Below are 16,861 nucleotides of genomic sequence, written 5' to 3'. Positions count from 1 at the left end.
GCTTTGAGCTGGGGACTCTCTCTGTTCCTTGGGGTTGGAAAGGAGCCAGGCTGTGGGAGAAAGCGCTCCAAAAGCTCTCGGTTGTTCCTGGGGATGGAATCCAGGAAACCGAATGAGGAGGGGGTGCGATGGAAATTCATTTTGATCTGTCATGTTTTGTCTTTTTTAGTCAGAAGATCGGATGCAAATATGATAAAATGTTAACGTTGATTCTAGCAGCGGATCGGCACCGTTTTACACTTGTCTGTAATCTTCTTCACTCTGTGTATGTGTGTGTGTGTGTTTGTGTGTGTGTGTACCAGTACTAACTTGAACTACAGCCTGGGAGCTGTCCCTTAGCTTTTCTCTCAAGGCTACAGCTCTATGACTTGAGCCATCCTCCTCTTCTGGCTTTGTTGGTGTTGGTGGAGCTTTGTTGGTTGTGGGGCTTGAACTCAGGGCTTGAGCACTGTCTCTGAGCCTCTCTGTGCTCAAGGCTAGCACTCTACCACTTGAGCCACAGCACTAATTCTGGCCTTTTCTGTTTATGTGGTACTGAGGCTTCATGCATGCTAGGCAAGCACTCTACCACTGAGCCACATTCCCAGCCTAAGTCTGTGTTTTTTCAAGCCATATCCAAGAGCTACTTTGGGTGGCTTGGGCAGGCTGAAGCCTTCTAGAAGCACTGGGAATGGGCAGGACACGTAGCCACCCTGGCCCCCTGGTCACCATGGTGCCAGATACCTGTGTTCCTCCAGGGCTGGGAGGCAGCTGCCTCCTGGGAAGCCACAGAAAGAGAATTGAGAAGGTCTTGCCCCTGCCTAGGCTCCCTGCATCTCCAGAACCTTCCAAAGAGAGGCAAAGATTCACTGCCAGCTCCTCCTGGGGGGAGGGAGGGATGGGTCACCAAAGTCACCCCTAGGAGCAGCAGACACGTGGGAAGGAATGGCGCTGTCTAGCACACCTCTCCAGGGGCCTGGCTTCAAAGATGTCCTAGTTTGGGTTTCAACAAGGCACTTCTCTGGTAGGTGACTCCAGGTAGGAGAGGATAGAGGAGCCAGACAGGAAGACGGTGGCAAGGGGGTGTCACCTGCCAGTCACCCCTGTGGGGGCACATTCACCTGGCAACCCAAGGCAGCCTGGAGCCTCCTGCCAGGGCGACTCTACCCAGGGCTGGCGATAGGTGGGAGCAGCCAGGGCAGGGTGGGCAGCTGGGTCCCACGGCCCCCCCCCCCTTGAGAAGTGTGAGGAATTCTGGGACTGTCACGGGCAGGGTCAGCCACAAATGCCTGCCACCTGGGATGTCATGGGCTGGCAGTATCCAGAGTCCACGCCAAACAACTCCTACGTATGCACGATTCCCCTTGGGAACCTCTGTCCCCCTCTGTACCTTTCCTATTCATCAGGAGTTCTGATGAGGAGGGGTCCCCCACAGTACCCCTCCACTGCACCAGCAAGCGGAAAGGGGTGAACTTGGAGTTGCCAACCACCAGGAAGAACCTTTTGAGGATGAAGCCAAGGTAGCAGGCAGCAGGGCTTAGAGACGAACAGAAGCCTTGCCCTCCTTTGAGCCCCATCTAACCATGCCTGAAGCCTCTCTGGACTTGACTCAGAATGAAAAGTCTCTTTTGTGTTGAAGTCAGAGACTTGGGTTTCTGTCACTTACAACCCTCAGCTCTCTGTATTCTTGTAAATGTAGATTTACAGTTTGTAAAAATGCAGAATGAGTTATAATCCCCATCACCTGCTGTGTGTAATCACTGTTTTCTGGTTGTGTCTTCCCTTCCCTGCAAACATGTCTCAGGATGTCCTCAGCCTGCCCAGGAAGGACTTTCAGACCCTCGGAACTGCTCCTGCCCCTCCGGGTGTTATTCTTGGGGCCTTGTGGGGAGATGGGTGAGTTCTCAGGCCTGCCTTAGGTATCCATTCATGCATGCATTCATTCATTCATTCATGTGTGCCTTTGTGGAATGCATCCTTCATTTATTCACACTTACCCACAGTAAAAAGGTGTTGAGACAAATAGCCCAGTCTTGGCATTTTGGAAATTTCTGGATGAATGAGGGATTGTGTATGTGTGTGTGTGGCAACTTACATTAATCACACCGATGACTATAAAACACTGACCATGACCAGGGCCCAAAGGCCAGGGTTCCCGAAGGAACTGTGATATTGGGGGGGGGGGGGAATAAACAGGAGCTCTATGAGCCAAAGCCTCCTGGGAACTCAGGTCTCCGGGCCTCTTCCCCCCTCAGCTGTGGGTGCTGACTGGTTTTCTCTCTCTCACTCCAAATCCAGTCCCAACATCTCAAGCATAACTTGTCTCCTTTCAATCTTCACTTCTGTTTAGCCCTGTCCAATGTCTAGCCTGCCCGCTTGCTTTGCTTGGGTACCTGGGGAGGCAAAAGGCTGTTGAGCATCTCCCTCCCTCCAAATGCTTTTCTTCCCAGGATGAGCCTCTAGACTTCGATTAGGTATCTAGGATGCACTAGGCATTTTCAGCAGGCGAGGATCTACTCCTGATAGGGAAACTGAGGCAGGCCTGTGTTAACAAGGCCAGCCTCTTCTATCCCTTGAAGTGGGAACGGGAGGGACGCTATCCTGAGCCCTTCCTGCCCGTTTATTTTCCATTGGCGTCTCCCAAGTCTCAGGCCGCTCCCAGGCGGCAGCCTCCAGATCCCAAATCCAGACTGCTGGGCTGGCTGTCCTCTCCCCTCCCCTGCCCTCCAGGGAACCTGTGCTCACGCCACCCACTTAGTAGCAAGCATGCATTTGTGCCAGGCTTTTGTTTTGTTCTGTTTTTGGTGTCAGTCCTGGGGTTTGAACTCTGGGGCCTGGGTGCTATCCCTGAGCTTTTTTGCTCAAGGCTAGAGCTCTACCACTTTGAGCCATAGCGCCACTTCCAGCTTTTTGGTGGTGAACTGGAGTCTCATGGACTTTCCTGCCTGGGCTGTCTTCAAACCATGATCCTCAGATCTCAGCCTCCTGAGTAGCTGGGATGACAGATGTGAGCTTCCTTCTGCTTCTCAAGGTTGCTTGAGGGTTCTCCTCATGCATGTTGGGGACTTGAACCTATGGCCGCTCAGCTCCTCTTGCCCTCCTCACCTGCTTACTTGTTCTATTGGTTCTGACCTTGCTCCTCTTTCTGGTCATCTTATGGGCTGCAGCCTGGGAGGGCACTGCCCTGGCACGCTGGGCCTGGGGGGAGGGTTAAAGTGGAGGTCTGAGTGTGGAGGGGCCCAGGCTATTCCCACCCCATTCCCACTTCTGGGGCTTGCCTGAGCAGAGGAAGGGGGTGCCAGAGGAGGCCAGCAGGGCGGGGAGCACAGGGAGGGCTGGGTGGAGCCAGCCTGCAAGCCCTAATTAAGTGAGTTAATTAGTAAGGGAGGAGCTGCCTCCCCTCGTGGGAGGGAATACACTCAGCTAATTTAGTCTATGCCCAAGAATGGCTTGAGTTGCACTGCTGTAGAGAGACAGGGGTTCAGCCAGGATGGAGGGAGGGGACCAGACGTAGGCACCTTCTGTGTGCTCCTGGCACCAGCGTTTGTCTGGCCATCAACATAGTCCACAGTAGGCACTGGGCTTTGAGGCCAGCACCAGAGGCTACTGGGCCTTTAGTCACCTCTGGTCCTCATCACACATCCCTTAGGGGACAAAACTCTGACCCCTTTGAACATATGAGGGCATGAGTGTAGGAATGGAGTCTTTTTTTTTTTTTTTCATTTCCTTTTTTGATTTTGGCTCTGGGGATTAAACTCAGGGCCTGGGTGGTGTCCAAGAGCTTTTTTGCTCAAGGCTAGTGCTCTACCACTTGAGCCACAGCTCCACTTCTGGCTTTTATTTTTTATTTTTTGGTAGTTAATAGGCCATAGGAGTCTCACAGACCTTGCCCAGGCTGGCTTTGAACCTCGATCCTCAGATCTCAGCCTCCTGAGTAGCTAGGATTTCAGGCGGGAGCTACCAGTGCCTGGCTAGAACTTGAGTCTGGACAGTGGGCTTCTTCAGAGCAATTGCAACAATCCCTGGGAAGGATCAGGCAGGGTGCAGTCATTGCTAGCAGCAGTGTGCAAAGACACGCCCTCCCCTATCCCTGTTGTAACTGTGGGAATGGGGACCTGCAGGCTCCGGGGCCCATAGATGATACAGCTGAGGCCCATTGAGGAAGCCAGGAGCAGGCCCTGGCATCCACCCCAGCCTGCTGCCTACCCCATGGATTTGAATCCTAGGGCCATGAGGCAAGCGAGGGTATACTCTCTCTAAAGCCTGGTTCCAGTCACTTCAAAGGCCACCAGCTGTCCCCAGAGCTTTCTCAAGCTGTCCCAAGGACTTTCTCTTACTCATCTTCTCTCTCTCCCCCACCCCCATCATGGGGTCATAGATTACAAGAACAGAATGGGTGTTGTCGTCGTACATGCCTGCAGTCACAGCTACTTGGAAGACAAAGTTTGGAAGGATAGCACAGCCCAAGGAAAACATTAGGGAGAGACCCCCAACTCAACTAAAAAGCCAGGTGTGTGATGATTAGCTGCTTGATCCAGCTACAAGGGAGGCCTTACGTAGGAGGATCATGATTTGAGGTTGATCCTGAGCAATAAATATTTGATACTACCAAAAAAATAACTAAAGCAAAAAAAAGGGGGGGGTGAGGGAGGAGGCAGGTGGGTGGGTGGAAATGTGGGTAAATGGTAGAGTGCCTGCCTAGCAAGTGTGAGGTTCCGAGTTCAAACCCCAGTACTGAAAATACTGTTCCTGTGGACAAAGCATTTAACATTTTCTAGGTGCATAAACTGAGCTATACCTTGGCCCCTAAATATTGAGGACTCCCACCCCATTGTGTGCAATAAACAAAGCAGAGAAAATTCGCTCTCGTCATGGAGACTCTGTCTGAGCAAGAAGGGAGGATAAACAGGACATGGGAATAATGGGGACACTCCAGGGATGGCTGCGAAGGGAAGAATAAAGCACAGGAAGACACTGGGCACTGGTAGTTCACGCCTGTCATCCTAGCTACTCAGGAGGATGAGATCTGAGGATTGAGGTTCAAAGCCAGCCCAAGGAGTAAAGTCTGTGAGATGTGGCTCAGGTGATAGAGTGCCAGCCTTGAGCAATAAGGCTCAGGGACAGGCCCAGGCCCTGAGTTCAAGCCCCAGTACTGGCGTCCACACACATCGCCCTTGCTGGGCCTGAATGACCTCCATGCCCTGGGTCTCTGAGTCTTCCCAGGTGCACATTAGATGGTAGCCATCTCTTGGGTCTGGTCAGCTCTTAGTTGGTCTGGGACAGAGGAGAATGGGGCTAAGGACCAGTTGGGAGAATGGCTGAGAGAAACATCCTCTCCAAGCCCCTTGGGTGCCTGGCAGGGACATTGCTCCTAGATGCTGGTAGCTGCTGGCCCCTGGATACTAGGAAGGAGGGGAGATTTGTTGGGGTTTGTTCCAAACATAGAGCCACCAGGACTGAGCAAGGAGTGGGGGCGGGGGGGGGGGTAGAGGGACTTCCACTAGCCTCATGGCTTTCCTCCCTCTTGAGATGGCACCGTCCTACATGCGCTCCCACATTGTCCCTTTCAGGGCTGGCAGGGCAAGGCCAAGTGGCTGCAGGAGGAGCAGAGGGGGACAGAGGCGGCGGCCAAGCCTCTTGCCCCCCCCCCCAAAAAAAAAAAAAACCAGGCAATGCCCTCCAACTACTTTACAAGGGTTTTGAGAGAGTCTCGCTGTGCAGTCTAGGCTGGTCTCCAACTTGCCATCTTTCCGCTTCTGCTCCCCCAGAGCTGCCACACGACCCAGAAACTGTGAGCCTGCGGTAGGAACCAAGGGTGTGTGGTTGCGAACCTTCAGCTTTGAACTTGAGAGCAAGAAGCGGCGGCGGCAGCAGGGCCCGGGGCGCGGGGCGGACCCGCGTGTGCGGGCGCAGCGCTCCCTCTGGTGGCAGCCGCGGCGCGGTGCAGGGCGCGCCCAGGACCTTCTGCGCCCCGCTCCCTGGGGCGTGCTGCCCTTCCCCCCGCTGGCCCACCTGCAGCCCCTGTGCCCCGTCTGATTCCTTGGCGGGGCGCAGCCTCTGGCACTGGGTCTCTCTACACGACAGTCTCCAAACCCAGGTGTACAGCATAATCTACTGTGGCTCACGCCTTGTCATCCCAGCCACTCAGGGTGCTGAGAGTAGAGGATCGTGGTTCAAAGCCAGTCTGGGCAGGACTTCAAAAGCTTCAAAAAGCCAGAAGTGGAGCTGTGGCTCAAGGGGTAGAGTGCTAGCCTGGAGTGGAAAAGCTAAGAAGCTAAGAGACAGCACCTAGGCCCTGAGGTTAAGGCCCAGTACCAGCACACAGCAAAGGCACACACACACACACACACACACACACACAGCAGCTAGGGTTTGGGTTGTGCATGTTTAACATGCATGAGGCTCTGGGTTTCCATCACAGTCTTCCAAAAATGACTGAAAAGAAGACAATTTGAAGGGTAGCCACTACGTCTGGAAAAACAAATATAAAAGCAAAGAGGAAATAGAAAACGATAACCAGATACACATCGCTCCAGTATTCAGAGATGGAAGAGCCAATCCCGGAGGAGGCTCCTGGGACTTCCAGCGACTTGGCATCTGATTTTACTTGGGGTGGGGGGGGGGGAGCAGAAGACAAAGATAGCTGGGGTAGTGGGGTACAGTAGTGGGGACGGGGACTTCCCACATTCTGCACGCATGGAGCCCTCATGTAATTCCTCAGGTGGGTACAGCGCACCCCCTCCTCAGCACCGGGGGAGCCCTCCCCCCTCCCCAGGTCAGACCCTCTGTGTAGTCCTCTCTGGCTGGGCCTCCAGGCCTGGCAGGTGGGGAGGGGCCGGTGCCCAGCTGTTCTGCGTGGGAAAGGGCACTCCAGGATTAAAGCCCTTCTTAAATCAATCCTCCTGCTTTCAGCCCCAGTTTTACCCTGGTTCCCATGAATACGGCGCCTTTGGGGATTTGTGGGGGTACACTGTGGCCTTCCTTGCCTTGATCTCTCTCACGTTAGCATTCACCTAAGGGAGAGTTTCCATGGGCTGTTAAGCCCGAACTTTCCAGATTCCAAGATGCTCATGCACAATCACATCTCTTGCGATCGGTGTGTGAGGCTGTCATGTGCACAATAAGACTGCCCGGCAAAACAAAATGTCCCTGTCATAATCCCTTAAATAATTCCCCGTGAAAATATTTTACCTCACTGGAGTCCATGTGATTGAGGTCAGGGATCTTATTCTGGATTATTCAAGTGAGCTCAACCCCTGTACTCGGAAAGTATCTCCCCCAAATCGCTCCTTGGAACTTTAATTCCTAGGTGTGGCCCTGTTGGGAGGTGGAGCTGGGTGGGCGGGGCCTGAGTCAGGGGGCGGAGCCTCAGGGATGGAGGCCAGGCTCTGGGGAGTGGAGAGCAGGTGATGGATTATAGGGTGAGGCTATCCCGGGCTTGGCTTCTTCTCTCTCTCTCTCTCTCTCTCTCTCCCCCCCCACACACACCTTTCTGCTACCAGAAGCTGAGCAGGTGTGGTGGCTGCCACACTCTAGGCCTCCAGAACTGAGAGCCAAACAAATCTTTCCTTCTTTCTTTGGTTGGTCGTGGGGCTTGAACTCCAGGCTTAGGCACAGTCCCTGAGATTTTTTTTTTTTTTCTCAAAGCTAGCAGTCTACCACTTTGAGACACAGAGCCACTTCCAGTTTCAGTTTTCTGGTGGTTCATTGGAGATGCACTTTCTCCCCTGGGGCTGGCTTCGGACCGTGATCCTCAGACATCAGTCTCCAGAGTAGCTAGGAATACAAATGTGAGCCATTGGTGCCCTACTGGCTTGCTTGTTTGCTTGCTAGCCTTCCTTCCTTCCTTCCTTCCTTCCTTCCTTCTTTCTTCTCTTCCTTCCTTCCATATGTATATCGTCAGTCTCAGGTTTGTTGTCAGAGTGTCAAGTGAGCTCAGCCACTACTTCATCACATGAATCAGCTTTGCCGCTTTCCAGGGCATGGTGAGAGGGGGCCATGGACCCAGGTACTTTTGGGAAAGGTGGAAAAGTTAAGGAAATGGTTTCTCCCCTATAGCTTCCAGAAAGCTCTTCCAAGAGCATCCTGGAGCTTCCTATCAACATTTTAATTTTAGCTTAGTATGTCCCAATATACAGAAGCATGAGACAATAGCTTTGTTTTGGTCCAGGAATGTGTAGCAATTAAAGACTGCTTTACATACTGCTATAGTTTGGGTCTCAAGTGTTCCGCACATGTGGGCCCTGTGGTGGCATAAGTAGGAGATGGTGGGACCTCTAGGAGCTCGGGCTAGTGGGAGGCCTTTAAGTCACTGGGGCATTCCCTCTAAAGTGACAGTGGGATTTCCCCTCCTCAGTCCTTTCCTCTCTCCAGTGCTGAGGACTTGCAGATGCTAAGCAAGTACTCTACCAGTGAGTTACACTCCCAACCCTGCCTTCTTCTCTTTTGCTTTCCAGTGATGATGTGACCAAAAAAGCCAGGCTGTGATGTGCTAATTTGCCACAGGCCCAAAGGCTTTGGGGCCAAATGATCAAGGACTGGAACATTCCAAACAAAACTCTTTTCTTTATAAGCTGCTGATCTTTGTTACTTGTCTTAGTAACGGAAAGCTGACTAACACACACACACACACACACACATGTGCGTGTGCATGTACCCCTTAAAAATGGCCCATGTACTTTCAAAATGTGCCCACATTTTTCCTTTCCTTTCCTTCTTTCTTTTCTTCTGGCAGTAGTAGGATTTGAACTCAAGTCCTCAGGTTTGCTAGGCAGGTGCTCTACCACTTGAGCCCTTCTTCTCAAACTTTTTTGCTTGAGTTATTTCTCAAGTAGGGAGTCTCAAGATTTTGCCGGGGGCTAGCTGATCACACTTCTCCTACCTCTGCCTCCGGCTCAGCTGGGATTACAGAGGTGAGTCATCACACCTGGCCACCCATATCCTTTTTTTTTTTTTTTTTTTGCCAATCCTGGGGCTTGGACTCAGGGCCTGAGCACTGTCCCTGGCTTCTTCCCGCTCAAGGCTAGCACTCTGCCACTTGAGCCACAGCGCCACTTCTGGCCATTTTCTGTATATGTGGTGCTGGGGGATCGAACCCAGGGCCTCATGTATACGAGGCAAGCACTCTTGCCACTAGGCCATATCCCCAGCCCCCCACCCATATCCTTTTAACAGGACTTGAAGACACCGGAGTTAGATGTGTGTGGTCACTCTACCACCTTAACTGGAAGACATCACTCCAACCTATATTTGGTCATCGCCAAGTCACTTTCCATTTTGATGTCCCTAAGCCTCACTTCTCATGGTCCTGTGGAGCTCAGCATCTTTTTTAGCCACTCGAATCACTCCCTCAGGGTCCCGCTTGGCTGGCACTCTACCACTTGAGCCACACTCCTAGGCCAGTTTGTTTCCAGCTATTTTAGAGATGGAATATCAAGATTTTTTTCTGTCTTAATCCTCTGAACCTCAGTCCTCTGAGTTTCAGCCTCCTGAGTGAGCTGCCAGAACCCCCAGCTAATTTCCACTGTGTGTGTGTGTGTGTGTGTGTGTGTGTGCGTTGCACACGCTGATCCTAGGGTTTGAACTTGCTGTCCTGAACTTTTGTTGCTTAAGGCTGGTACTCTATCACTTAAGTCACAGCTCCACTTTGGCTTTTTGGTTGTTCATTGGAGATAAGATGATCACAGACTCTCCTGCCTGGGCTGGCTTTGAACCCTGATCCACATATCTCTGCTTCCTAAGTATCTAGGATTACACTACAGGCACAAGCCACTGGCAACTGGCTTATTTCCACCTCCTTTGTATCATTAACGTAAGACTTTGGGAGTTTTTCTGCACAAGCTCACAGACACACCATATTCAAGCACAGGGGAAGGCCTCTTGTTCTCTTGTCCAGCCAGGCAGTGATTTCCCTGCCTGGGGCCCCGCCCCACCATGACCACCACACTGGTGTCTTATATCCCTGCTGGCCGGCCTAGCAGCCATCGATCCTCCCCAGAGGGATGATTTAAAGTGCCAATCAGACTCTTCCCGTTTAAGAGCTTCCAAAGGCTTCCCAACCCCATCTAGAACAAAAATCCATTCTCCTTAGCCTAGCTGTCCAGGTCTAAGTGATGCTGGCCATTCCTACTTTTCCATGTGGCACTGTCTCCAGCCTTCGCGCTGGCCTGCTACATCGATCCACAACTTTCCATTCACTGACCTCTAGCTGCCCTCTGCCCTTGGCCCTTGGCCCTCTGCCCTTTCTATCCTCTTTGCCTAGATGCCTCCCCCTTCTCAGGGCCAGCTCCGTGAAATTCCTATTTATACATGCCAAGCGCACGTCTCCCTCACCCCCCAAGTGCTCCCTTTACAGTGTTTTTATTTCGTTTTGTTTTCTTTTTGGTCTCGGTATTAGGGCTTCAAGTCAGGGCCTGAGTGCTGTCCCTTAGATTTTTTTGCTCAAGGCAAGTGCTCTACCATTTGAGCCACACCCCTACTTCTGGCTTTTTGGTGGTTCTTTGGTGATAAGACTCTCACAGTCTTTACTGACAGGGCTGACTTTGAACCACAATCCTCAGATCTTAGGTTCTCCTGAGTAGCTGGAATTACAGGTGTGAGTTACCAGAGCACGAGGGTATGTACTACAGGTCAGGCCAGGTGCCTTCGCATGTTCAAATAACCCCAGGAGATTCTCACACTGAACTACACTTCCCAACTTCCCACGCAACAGCAATGAGCTGTTCTGGCCCATGGTGATTCCTAGCTTTGGCTCATAAACAAACTGTGATCTCCCCTCTTTCTTCTTTGTATACCAGCTTTGGGGGGGGGGGTGTTCTGAGGCCCCGAGTGATGACAAAGCCACAAGATGGGGAGGGCCTGGAGCCCTGAAAGTCTGCGTAGAGCAGAGCCTCTCCTCCCCTATCCTTCAGACTCTGCAGGATGGGGTACCAGGGTCCATGCATTGGCACCTCACGACTCCAGCCTCGTGGCGACAGCAGCTCACCCCACTGTAATGAACGCATCTCCACACCCTGCACGGGTGGCTGCTGGACAGAAGACAGCACCATGGGTCACACTGTGAGGACACATTCACAGCAGCTGGGCAGATGTGTCCTGCGGCTCACCCCTGGGCCAAAGCACATCTGATACATGCTCCCGCCAGAGCTGCTCATCCCCGCGAGGCTGTGAGCCCCTCTAAGGCTATGTCACTGTCCCATTCTCTGTGGCCTCAGCACCCAGGCCCAGAGACTTCGAAAACCTCATTCAATCCACAAATGGGTGAACTGGCCGCTGGGCCTTTGCTCTCTCTCTGTCTGTCTGTCTGTCCGTCTGTCTGTCTGTCTGTCCGTCTGTCTCTTTCACGCGCATGTGTGTGTGTGTGTGTGTGTGTGTGTGTGTGTGTGTGTGTGTGTACTAGAGCTTAAACTCAGGGCCTCAACCTCTTGCTTGGCTTTCTCATTCAAGGCTAGCGCTCTACCATTTGAGCCACAGCTCCACTTCTACCTTTTTTTTGGTTATTAATTGGAGATAAGCGTCTCAGTCCTGCCCGGACTGGCTTTAAATGGTGATCTTCAGATCTCAGCCTCCTAAATAGCTAGAATTAACAGGCAGGAGTCATAAGAGCCTGGCTTCTAACACTGGTTTCACAGAGGCCCCAAGAGGAGAAATGACTTCCCCAAAGTCCCCAGGGTATGACAGAATCAGCCTGTCTCAGGAGCTGCTAACGGCGGCAGCTGGGTGTCTAAGTATCTATTTAGAGAACGCCAGGGCTGGGGAAAGGATGGGAGAGGTGGGGAGGGGTCTTTGAGGACAGCCACTGACTCCACTCAGCAAGATAGCCTCACTCAGCCTCCCGCCTGAGCCTCTCCTCAGCAGAGAACCCGGAGCGAGCCTTCTCTCCTACCTCAGCCAGCGCAGCCTGGCTGTCCACATCACTCAGTATTTTTAGCCTTACCACCTGGCACCTGCGGTCACTGTCTCTGCCCAGTCTGGCTGTGCCCCTTCCTAGGCCTTAAAGGGCCAGAGCCCACCAGCCAGAATGGAGATCAGTTTCTGTACACACAGATCACCATCCTCTAGGACAGGAGTCCCAGGGGTCTTCCCTTCAGAAGGGTCCCCAAAGCTGGAGATTGGAGGTGGAGGAGGGCGAGAGGAGGACTGAAAGGGGCAGGATCTCATGAAAGCTTGACTCTACAGCATTTCAGGGCTTCCCAAATGCTGGCTTGCTTGAGTCCTTCATGATGGGGGGAGACACAAGGGCTCTAATTGAACATTTTTTTGTCCCCTCTAAAACCTGAGGCCAAACAGACTCAAGGCAGTGCCGAGGAATGGTTTTTGTTTTGTTTTGTTTTGTTTTTGGCCAGTCCTGGGCCTGAGCCCAGGGCCTGAGCACTGTCCCTGGCTTCTTTTTGCTCAAGGCTAGCACTCTGCCACTTGAGCCACAGCACCACTTCTGGCCTTTTCTTTATATGTGGTGCTGAGGAATTGAGCCCAGGGCTTCATGTATATGAGGCAAGCACTCTTGCCACTAGGCCATATTCCCAGCCCCTTAATAGTCAGTCTCTATAACCCTCCCTTCCTTCCTTCCTTCCTTCCTTCCTTCCTTCCTTCCTTCCTTCCTTCCTTCCTTCCTTCCTCCTTCCTTCTTCCTTCCTTCCTCCCTTCCATTCTTTCCTCTTTCCTTCCTCCCTTCCTCCCTCACTCTTTTTCCTCCTTCCTTCAACATTGTAAGCCCCACTCTGAGAATCATAGCACCATGAGATCATTGCTTTGAAGTTCAAGGGTTTTTCCTGTCTAACTTCACTGAATCGTCAAACCAGCCCTGTCGGCTTCAAGCTCTCCCTGATGGTCTGAATCAAACCCTCAGGCCAGCAGGCCAGGCAAGTGACTCAGCCCTCTACTGTCTGTCCTCTACCATCCCCACCATGTAGAGAGAGAGAGAGAGAGAGAGAGAGAGAGAGAGAGAGAGAGAGAGAGAGAGAGAGAGAGAGAGAGAGAGAGTTGATCCTAGAGTGTGCACTGGTCTTGAGGCTTGAACTCAGGGCCCAGGTGCTGTCCTGGAGCTCTTTTATGCTGAAGGCTGGTACTGTATCCCTCGAGCCACAGTTCGACACCTGGCTTCTTGGCATTGATTAATGGGAGATAAGAGTCTCACAGACTTTCCTGCCCAAGCTGGTGTCAAACCACAATCCTCAGGTCTCAGCCTCCTGGGTAACTAGGGTTCTAGGCGTGAGCCACCAGCGGCCTTCCCCCGTTTCTTTGACATGTGTGCATCTGCCGCCTGTAACACCCATATGTTGAGCCCCTCATACCCCTCAGGAGGCAGAGCCCATTCAGACAGACCTGATGGGGTCTCCTTTGGCTCCTGCAGACAGAGGTGGTCTAGGTCCCCCCGCCCTCTTCCAGTACCCCAGCATCGCTCAGTACCCCATCTGTGTCGATCCCTGTGTCTGCCCGCAGGCTGGAACCCTGTGAGGCTGGCACTCTTGGGGCACTCCGTCAGTGTGTGGTGACGTCAGCCGACCTGGGAGACCCAAGAGTGTTGTCCTACGTCACAGGTGAGGAACAGAGGATGAGGGCACGAAACCAAAGGCCCAGGAGCTAGCACAGGAGCTGGCAGAACCTGGTCCACACCACCACAGGCGCCCACACCACCTTCCTGTTCTTCAGGGGCCTAAAGGGGCCCCAGTGTGCCCCCCACGACGCAGTGCTGATTGGGTGGGGCTGGAGCAGAGGTGACCCCATCACCCTGTCCATCGCTCCCCGAATCTGTGCCCACAGCTTGGGTAATGTGCTTGGCTGGCTAGATCTGGGCTTCCCTGCGGGTGGAGGCAGGGTGGAGCCAGCAGAAGGGATAACCATGCTCGGGGTGTGAAGCCCCTCCTACCGGCCACATAGGTGCCCAGAGCTCACAGCTGCTTCCACAAACCTACACACACACACACACACCACACTCACAATGACACACACCCACACCCACGATCGCACCTTCCTTGTTTCTCTCTTCTGATCTCTCTTGGGTGCAGACACACTCGCAAGCATGAACACACACACCACACACACACTGTACTTATTAATTAAACAAAGACTGAGCACTTGTTAGGCACCCATGCAGCACAGGAAGGGAAGGGGTTTCTGGCTGTGGTGGACCTGGGATTTCTGGAGGCCTTCCTGGAAGAGGAGGCATTACAGCCGGGCCTAGGGGAAGGGAGCATTTCCCTGGGAGTGTCAGCCTGGATGACACGGACCTTGAGTGGGTTGATTCATCCTGGGGGTGCCAGGAGTCATGGAAGGTTCCCGGAATGGAAGGTCACTGGGGGACCAGAGTGGGAGGAATGGGAGGAAGGCTGTGCTACCCCCCTCCCCTTCCTCCCAGGTGAGCGATCTGAGTCCCAGCAGAGAGGTGGGCATGGATGGCAAGGTGGACAGACAGATGGGTAAGTGGACCCCGGAGGGAGGGCCAAGCCAGGGCCTTGCCCTCATCCCTGCCACCTTGGGCGCTGGGCACTGACCTGCGTAGCGGGACCTCCTCCAGCAGCTCCTCCTCCTCTTCCCGATGGAAACAGACCAAGCAGAAGGCTGGAACCTCGTCGGCTCCACAGCCCAGGGGCCAGGCGGGAGGCAGCTCCAGGACAGGGCATGGGGGACCACTGGGGACCCCAGCAACATCGTCCCTGGCCAGGGAGGGGGTCCCTGAGCCATGGCGCTCCAGAGTCAGCAACCTGTCGGCCTCAGGACCCTGTGCCTGCCCCCCTGCCACCTGTGCCTTCCCACAGCGGTTGCCCGTCGCCTCGGTGGGGGAAGAGCCCGAGGCTCTCTCACGGGAGCTCCGGTCGGCAGCGTCCAGCTGCGGGAGGGGACTTGGCGGAGGTGGCAGCAGGTGGACGGATGTCCCCTCCCTGCCTGCGGCTCCCCTGGCTGACCGCACTGCTGCTGTCAGTCAGAGGCAGGGCAGAGAGGACAGGCTTGGAGGTGACGTGTCCTTTTGTCCATCAGTCTGTCCAGCAATCTGCTCCTCCTTATCTGCCCACTTCACCAAGAAAGTTTGCCACCCTCTGCTGCGGTGGGTGGCATAGGTGGCTTCCAGAGGAGCAGGCAGAGACCTGAAGGTGACGGTGGATGAAGGGTAGGGGAGCTGGTCCCCGTGTCCACGCTGCCCACGTGTTTCCTGGGCAAGTTCTGACCCTGGGGTCCGGCTAGGCTGGCGACTACAGGCTGCTGCTCCTCGCGCGGCTTCCTCGCTCCAGCAGCGGCTCTGGGCCGGCTGGGCTGTGGGTATTAATAGCTCCACACTTGCGCTGAGGAGCCGGGAGGTTAACTCCTTCTGTGCCAGAGCCGGGAGGCCATAGCATGCCAGGCAAGGACGGCACCTTGGCTCCGACTGTGCCTCCCTGATTGATCGCCTCAGCAGGTCTCCCCCTCCCCCACCCCCCAAGCCAGCCACCCCTGACCTGGGGTCTCCGTGTAGCACAATGACTCCCATCTTACCAGACGCCCCTGACCACCTGAGCGGCCATGTGTACCGTCAAGAAGCTGGTGGCTCAGGCCTGTCATCCTGGCTACTCAGGAGGCTGAGATCTGAGGCTCACAGTTCAAAGCCAGCCTGGGTAGGAGGTCCATGAGACTCTTATCTCCAGTTAACCACCAGAAAACTGCAAGTGGAGCTGTGGCTCAAAGCAGTAGAGCGCCAGCCTTGAGCACAAAAGCCCAGGAACAATGCCCAGGTTCTGAGTTCAGGTCCCATGACCAACACACAAAAAGCTCCAGGTAGAACTTGGGCTCTGTACAGCTGCCTGAGGCTAAGCAGGCTCTGGATTCTAGGGAGTGCACTCAGTAAGCCCATCTCACACCAGTACCCCTCAAACCTCTGAGTCCCTCTGCTGCCTGCCTTGCACAGTCACCATGAGCAAGGCTGGGTCCAATTCCGAAACAGGTAGCTCCTAGTGTAACATGACTGAGTGTGGAATTTGTTTGTTTAACAAATACTTATTGAGTCCCTACCTCTATGCCAAGTGCTGTGCTGGACATGGGGCCTACAGTGACAAAGACAGCAGAGGCTCTTCCTCCATCTGTGGATTTTGTGAGAAAAAAAAATCTCATAGGGCTGCAGCTCCTCTATATAATGCCATCATGTGACTTAGATAAAGTTATTCCCAGCCGGGTGTGGTAGCACATATCTGTAATCCCAACTCTCAGGAGACTGAGGCAGGAAAAATAGGAGTTTGAGACATAGTCTCAAAAACAACAACAACAAAAGAAGAAGATGATCGATGATGAAGAAAAGAAAGAAAGACAGCAAGAGAAAAAGACGAGGAAGAAAGAAAAAAAAAGTGGCCTTTGAAGGCAGGCATCCCAGAGTACCAGCTCTGGGCTGGGTTTCAGCCTTATTCAGCTCTGCCACAATTCTTAACCATGCCCAGCGGCTTCAGGAGCCCCAGGACAGAGGAAAATGAATCAGAGAGACATGAGAAGGGCTATGGGCAAAGAGCGAGGATATTCTGGGAAGGAGGTAAGGAGAAGCAGGATCTAGGCAGCAGGTCTCGAGGGAAAATATTTAGAAAGAGGGATCAGCAGGTTGGAAACCCAGAGGTAAGAACCGGCTGGCGTTTGGGCTGCAAAGGTCTGGAAGCTGGACTTTGACAAGAGGGTAGAGTTTTCTAGAAGGCTCAAGAGGTGTGGCATCAGGAGCAGAGAAGGTAGAGTGTGCAGAGGCTCAGAGGCAGAATAGGGACGGATGATGCCCCATAAGCCAGGCAAAAGACAAGACGGGCTGGGAATATGGCCTAGTGGTAGAGTGCTTGCCTTGCATACAAGGCCCTGGGTTCAAATTCCTTAACACCACACATATAGGAAAAAAAAAGCCAGAAGCAGTACTGTGGCTCAAGTGGAAAAGTGCTAGCCT

At 53.5% G+C, this 16,861-nt stretch overlaps 1 protein-coding gene across 1 annotated transcript in view; it reads right to left on the bottom strand.

The window, feature by feature from the left end:
• The window catches only part of Sbk1 (SH3 domain binding kinase 1), a 39,515-nt gene extending 24,322 nt beyond the window's left edge, over nt 1-15,193 (bottom strand). Inside the window, exon 1 of the mRNA XM_048332678.1 lies at nt 14,472-15,193. The gene's annotated coding sequence lies outside the window, so the exon portion shown is untranslated. The remainder of the gene's footprint in view (nt 1-14,471) is intronic.
• Nucleotides 15,194-16,861: the final 1,668 nt, after the last annotated feature.

Source organism: Perognathus longimembris, chromosome 23 (assembly GCF_023159225.1).
Source record: "Perognathus longimembris pacificus isolate PPM17 chromosome 23, ASM2315922v1, whole genome shotgun sequence".
In the NCBI taxonomy this organism is placed as follows: Eukaryota; Metazoa; Chordata; class Mammalia; order Rodentia; family Heteromyidae; genus Perognathus; species Perognathus longimembris.
This window is presented reverse-complemented; position numbering and strand designations above follow the sequence as displayed.